Below are 7,757 nucleotides of genomic sequence, written 5' to 3' on the forward strand. Positions count from 1 at the left end.
GGTACTCAAAAGCTCTCCTCCTCACCCACGAGGTGTAGGGTTCCAAAGGAATAAAATTCTTCAGACCAAGCTCTTTCCTTCCCTTCCTATGAATCTTGCGCCAAGCGCGGACCATCCTACCCTTCAAGTTTTGGGGATCTTTACCCTCTTGAAAGAACACACCTTCTAAAAAAATGTTATTAGGTTTATCCTTTAAGGGGAACCCCAGCAGACAGCGAGCCAAAACAGGGTTGTAGTTAATTCCACCACATGTACCAAGAAGTGCTCATTGGAACCACAAAAAACAAATTGAGTGAGTTTTATTTACAAATTAGGAGTTTTCACAAAAAGGAAGTAAAATTTGACTTAAGGTTCAATTCAAAATAAGTATTATGAAAAGAGTTTGAAAAATCAAAGGCATAATGCTTAGGTTTCTAATTTTTAAAACAATGTCAATTTTTGCACAAAGTAAGTTTGGCTTGGGTTAGAGTGGAGAGAAGAAGAGAAGGGCTAGGTCCTAAACATTCAATGATGAGGGAAGAGAAATAAAACCCTTGGAGTTCCTTTCTTGAGATCATAAAGATGATCCAAGTCGCTCCTTTCCTTTGGACTTAGTAAGCAATAAACAATTAACTCAAGCAATCAAGCAAATATTCAATCAAGCTCCTAGGATCCTTCAATGTGGACTTGTATCTCTCAACTTAGATGCTCATGACAAGGGTCCTTCTAAATAGCTCAAGTTTGGGTTCCCTATCACACAAGAACAAACAAATCAAAAAGTTTCACAATGCAATAGAAAGAATGGACAAAGAGAGAGTTTATATTAGGGGTCCTTTCAATGTCATCTTCAAGATTAAGCATTCTAAAGGCATGAGGCCTAGTTGCTCTTCAACAATTTTAGCATTCTAAAGGCATGAGGCCTAGTTGCTCTTGAAACTCCATTTAGCATAGGTAAGGTCCTAATTCTAAGTCCTTTCTCCTTTTGCATTGGCTTCACACAAACAAGACAAAACAAGCACAAGGCAATAGTATATTCACAAAAATGTGCTCAAGTGAGCAAAAGGCAAATGGCATAAATATAAACATGAGCTCAAATGAGAAAAGGGAAAAAGACAATATGAATAAATGAGCAAGAAATTAAATTGCATTAAAGTAAATTGCAAGAATTAAATGCTTGAATTAAAAGTTAGTAATTAGTAGTTAGTGTTAGTGTGCCATAAGGCAATTTAGCGCTATGTTAAGCAATTGTAAGTGGACTAATGTAGTAGTCACACCTATCTGAGGCCGGTTAATAAAACTATAGGCAAATAAACACAAGTTAGAGATCATGACTAGTAAGCCAAGCTCCTACAACTTGTCATGCCAAAAGAAAAGAAGAATGACCTTGAATGGATTTTAGGTTCTTTGCTTGACCAAGAAGCAACCTATCTTGGACACAAAGCAATTCACTTGATCTTTGATCAAGATGAATTTGATTTGGATCAAAGAAGGTTAAGCCTCTCATATGTCGAGGCTAACCATAAATCATTAACTCATTGGTCAAAAGAAAAAGAAGAAGATGAAGATGGAAATGTAATGTACAAAATTGAAATTCAAATGACATAACCAAAACACATTGATCAAACATGAATGGAATCAACATCAATCAATGGTAAACAAAAGTGAAATGAAGATTAGAAGTCAAGAAAGGTCAAACATATTTTTGGTATTTTTTGGAATTATAATAATGCATAAAATAAAATGAATAAATAAAGGTCAAACTTCAAATCCAATTCAAATCAACGTGGATAAGTCCAATTGGATCATCATAAGTCTAACATGGTCAAACAAGGTTTGACAAATTTTCTCAATATTTTTTGAAAACAAAAACTAATTTTAAACAATTAAAAATGAAGAAAAAATAACATAATTGGACTAAAATCTCAAATAAATCTCAAATAAATTAAGAAATTGTTGAGAATATTTTTCATAGATTCATCATCATCCAAAGATGTTAAGAAAATATTTTTGGCATTTTTGAATATCAAATGGTATTTTAAATGAATTAAAAACAATCAGAAATGAAATAATTCACAAAAAATATTAAATGGAATCACAAAAAAAATTAAAAATCATTTTATGAAACTAGAACTTAAGATTTTTTTTTTGCAATTGGTCCCATATTTGTGTGATTCCAAATGAAGAAGTTATGAATTTTTGAAAATAAATGGAATATAAGAAATTAAAACAGAAATTAATAAAAGAGAAAAATCCACAGGCGTCAGATCCATCCTCATTAATTGATGTGGCTGATCACAAGGCTAGGAAGCGCGCGCGTATGGTATGGACAAGTCAACAACATAACACATGGTATTTAAAATAGTAAACATAACGCGTGGCTAGGATTATATCATGGCTAATGGATCCAAGGGCTCTGAGGTCAGCCACGTAAGGGACGATGGTGGAAACCACCGTCTTCTCCGGCGAGCTCTATTATCCGGACACCAGTTACAGGTTTTACAACCTCAACCAAAACTCACGATCCATATACCAAATGAAAGCTGGGGTGATGTACATCACCCCTGTGATCTTAGTTTTTGCTCAAGATTCTTATGGAAGAAGAAATCTGAGATTGAAAAAGAAGGTGTTCAATCTAAAGTTAACCAATTCACAAAATTAAAGCCACCATTGGCTTGCCTCTCACATGAGGACTTCAAAAATGCAAACCAACAAAAGCAATGTACAATATTCAATGAGATTCGAAGCAAAACAGTTAGAGGGTAAACCTTTGTAGAGCAGCTTTTGTGAGCACAATCCAATCCATTCCTTGATTGCAGCTTGATCTTGAAGTGACAATGAAGCAAGGCTAAGGAATTAGAAGCTAAAGATCAACCAGGGAAGTTGAAATTTAAGCTTGAAAAGAGAAGTGAAATTTCAGAATTCCTTTAGGTGAGAGGTTAGGGAAGTAATTCAGCAGAGGTTCGGGCGCCTTCAGGTTGAGATTTAAGTGAGGTAATGCCTTCTGTTTATAGCCACAGCTGATGTAAGGTGTGATCAAACTCGTGTGCATGTGAAGTTGGGTCCTCCATGCATGGGCCTTTACAGGAGCATGTGAGGCCGAAAATCAATTGGTTTTGCATGCTGTACTCAAAGGAAACAAGTTTGGACGTGCATATGGCAATGTAATGGCTTGTGTATCAAGATTTAACATGAAATGCATAATTGATCATAAAGCTTCATCTCTTCGAAAATACCAATTGGAAAATCCAAACATAAGCATGTGGGTAATGGTTGGAAAATTCTTGACATAAGGAACAAAATCTATGTTGAATAAAAATCCATTTGGAGTTTGGAAAATATTGAAAATTGGCCATGAAGTTCAAGGTACAAAACATGTATTTGAAAAATTTGCCAAAAATTACCAACTTCAAGCCCTTCTGTTTCAGTGATGCATGCCTCAAATGACAAAACCTTCAAAATCAAAGTTGTAGATATTTTCAAGAAAATCAATTTGGACTTAAATTGTTCATCATTTGGATTTTTTATGAGAAAGTTATGGGCACCTGAAATTGGACTTTTCACATTTCAATGGCTTTAGTCCAAAGTGACCTATAATGTTTTGTATTATCACCTGTACTTATTTTAGGATTATGAAATTTTGTCCAACATAACAATTTAAGTAGATATCTTAAACTTTCCAATTCACTTTGTATCACCTCAAAATCATAGAAAATGAAGGAGTTAGGTCCTTGGGAAGTTGACCCAAAATTAGGGTTTCAGTCAAAATCACCTATAATGTTTTGAAATGAATGATGACCTTAAAAGTTTCAAATGGATTTTTGATGAACACGAAAGTTGTTCATATGGTTCTTAAGAACATTGTTTCTCTTGGGGTCATCATCCTTTGACAAACACATAAAAAGTTAGGTCTCAATGGATTTCAAAATAGTCAGATGAATTGATTAATCAACTTCTCAAAGCCAAACTTCAAATCTTGATGAATGAATGATTGATGATACAAAAATAGGCTCATATATGCACAAAATGATGAATGAAATAACTTCCCTTTATTTTATTTGATCACGGGTTGAGGTTGCTTCATGAGCGAGGCACAGTCAATGCACAAATGAATTAAGGTTTCCTTGGGAAACAATCCTCAAGCCCTTTGATTTATCTTGATCAAATTGACAAATTCAGATACTTGGGAGGCGTATATGATGATTGAGAGCTTTGGGAATCATTGTCATTCTTGCTTTCATTCTTGTCTGGCCATTTCATTGAGCATAACGCCCTCCTAGGAGCCTTGGATCACATGACTTCTTAAGCTTCAAAACAAAAGAGGTTAGTGACATATTTTTATGCTTTTGGTTAGTAAACAAAAATGAGAAAAGAAATAATGTACAATTCAAGCATGGTTGGTGGTCTCAAACCAACTCACACCAGTCCCAACCCTAGGGTTGAGGAGCCAAGATGCTATGATCCTTGAGGCAAATGCAATGTGCAATGATATGATGCCATGAGGGATCTTAGGGTTTAAATTAGGGTCTTACAGCTATCATACTCATACTTTATCTATCACATGTGATTTAGATTTATACTGTGTTCGGAGAGCTATATAATTATGACCTCTTATAAAGCTTTTTATCTACACATGTGTACTACCAGTAATGCGGTGTCCTAGGTGCATCTCCTTGTTTGACAAAAAATTGCTAGAGAGCTGGAGAGGACCAATCCTTATCAAGCTAAGAAGTTTGTCTGACATGGTAAACCCAAGGAACCTTTCTCTAACAAAGGGAAAGGCCCAACAAAGTTCCAAGGTAGGACTTATGTCCCTACTACATGTGCACCTCCTAGAGAATGGTTATGACCTACTCGGAAATCAGAAACAGGAGGAGACTAATGAAAAGTTATGAATGTTGATTATGGTTTCTCATACCGAGACAACTCACAAGTATCGAATAAATACTCTCATGTATTGCATAACTACATGGGAAAAAAAACCATGACTAGGACTCAATGGAGGAAATACGAGAGAAACAAGAAAGTTGCACGATAGGATGGAAGCTCTAATGGAAGTGAGAGTGTTCAATCTATCGATGAAGGCCGAAATAGTCTACATCCAGTCAAGAAAATGTTGTTTCCCCCTTTATCAGCCATAAAAAAGGAGAAAGCAACAAAAGACAAGGCAATCTAAGATGCTGATATGGAGACAAATAACTTATATTCAAGGCATGAGTCAGAATTAGATATCATTTGTAATATGATATCTGTGTTTCCTTTAGAGTACGACACACTCACAAGTGTAATTGGGGAAGAAGGTCTTGATGAAGAACTTGCTACCTATAAACCTCTTAGCTATTATGTAATGAATGATAACTTAGTGAATAAAGACCATGCCATTTTTGAAAGGCTAGACACGACCATGCAACATCACATGAAGCCTTTGTATATAAGGGCCAAGGTAAATGGCATGGGAATGAACAAAGTATTGATCGACTGTAGGGCATGTGTTAATGTTATGCCACGGATTTATCCTGTAATAACATGGTATTGTCCAACTATGAGGGAAAAACTAGTAAGCCCTTACAGGTTATTCAAGTCGACATAATGGTAGGAACCACTACAAGGCCAGCACTATTTATGGTGGTGCCAACTAAAGAAAACTACAATCTACTATTAGGTAGAGAATGCTTGCATGGAGTAGGATGTGTACCCTCGTATATGCATCATAGGACCACCGTCTGGAAGCATGATGGGGTCATCGAAACCATCGAAGTGGATCATATTTTTTTCAGGGCACATGTCAATCACATCGATAGGATCAAGTTTGACCAAAAATTGGTAAACATTTCATGTAGACCCGCCAGAGGAGTGTATAACTTTGAAGGGAGTAAAGTAAGCTACACGGTGAACCTACACCCTTAACACATGTTTACATGGGAATACAAACTGTCAGAGGATATAACCGATGGTTTGAGTATGACAGAGATCATGATTGAGTCATACGTGTTTGCTCGGGTTTCAGACTATGTGGCTAAAAATAAAATATTGGCGGCCTTGGAGGCCAAATCTCAACAAATACTAGATGTCGAAGCCATTAAGATTGAGAAATCTTGGGCAGATCAATCTGGATTTATCGGCCAAACTACAGCTTTAGAAAGCCTAAAGCTAGATTGAATATATGATGATGAGCCTTTGGGGTTTGAGAAGGATCTAACAATCTCGACCAGGGAAATGTAGGCGCGGAATCCTTTGAAAGAGGTAGACTTGGGAGATGGGACGACAAAGAGGCCGACATACATTAGTGCCAAAATTTACCCGCACCTAAAAGCAGAAGTAATTAAGGTGCTAAAAGAATTCAGAGATTGATTTGCTTGGGACTATGATGAAATGCCCAGACTCAGCCGTGAACTAGTCGAACTAAAGCTACCAATTAGACCTGACAAAAAGCCATTGAGAAGACCCCACAGAGGTTCTTCTAGCTGGAAAATTTCTACCCCGACGAAGGACGAAACCAGGACGACCAAGAGGAGGTTGAAAGCAAAGTCAACAAAGGCTATATCGATGAAGGAGGTGATTCTGTTGAAATTGAAGGCAAACGTATCATGATGGGAACTGGTCATAGGAAGGAGAAAATGGGAAGTTACCAGAGACGTGGGTGATAGGCTCCGACATATGGCGCATCATGAATGGATCATGACCTCCTAGAAGTTATTTTTTATTACTATTTAAGTAGATGTTATTTTAATTTCTAGTGGTGGCATTTGTAACATTGTGTAGCAGTAAATTCATGATCGTCAATCTATTGACAAGTTAGAGATCAGTAAAACCAGAGTCACCACCGCGCTTTTATTATTTCCAAGGGAAAAGGGAAAAAGTATGAACAAAACCCAAAAGTAAGAAGTTTTCAAATCAAAACTAATAAAATGTCAGAGATTACAGGTAAGGGGGTTGGTTACACAGAGGGAAGGTGTTAGCACCCAAAGTGTCCTAGGTACTCCAATGGAGCCCTTTTCTGTGTGCATATGTGTTTTGTACAAAAATGATGTTTACAAACAAATAGAGTGAGAGGATGAGAAATAATTCATTAATTATATTTTTGTGTTTGACAAGACCTTCGGACTTGTGCCTACGTACTAGCATACAAATGAGGGATCAAAACCTCGTAGTTCGTGATACAAATTTCAAAGTGGATGCATTGCTTTTAACAAAATTTAAGTTTGAAAGGCACAAAGGCCTTAAAATGGTTTGAATGAGTTAGTTCTTTTTGGCTTTTGAAGGTTTAAGTCAAGTATAATTAAGTTCATTTACAAGTTTGATTAAGAAAAGAAATTTGAAAATGCAATGGCATAAGGCCAAAGATTCTAGTTTGCAAAGTGGTCAAAGTTCAGAACAAAATGAGTTCAATCAAAGAAGATTTTAAAAAGGGGAGGAAGAAATTTTGAAATTAAAGAATTTGGGAGAAGACTAAGAGACTAATCCTATGTACAAAAATTAAAAGTTAAGAGTTGAAAAGATCTGACTGATGGGTAGCAATCCAATAGACAAGAATGTCTTATAGAAACCCCAAATTCCCTTGGACGTTTAGAATCAAGAAACACACAAATCCACAATTATATCAATCTTGAAGAGCAAGGCATCAAATAAAGATAGCCACATCCAAGCTTAGCCACTCCATGATCTTCTTCAAATTAGCCCATGTACCAGATGAATTCCATAAGTCACAGGTTCAAAATAACAGCTTCACAATGATCATGTTGCAGATGAACTCAAGGGGATCTTGAATGATGTATCAGATG

The sequence above is a fragment of the Lathyrus oleraceus genome, chromosome 7, assembly GCF_024323335.1.
Source record: "Lathyrus oleraceus cultivar Zhongwan6 chromosome 7, CAAS_Psat_ZW6_1.0, whole genome shotgun sequence".
Taxonomy (NCBI): Eukaryota; Viridiplantae; Streptophyta; class Magnoliopsida; order Fabales; family Fabaceae; genus Lathyrus; species Lathyrus oleraceus.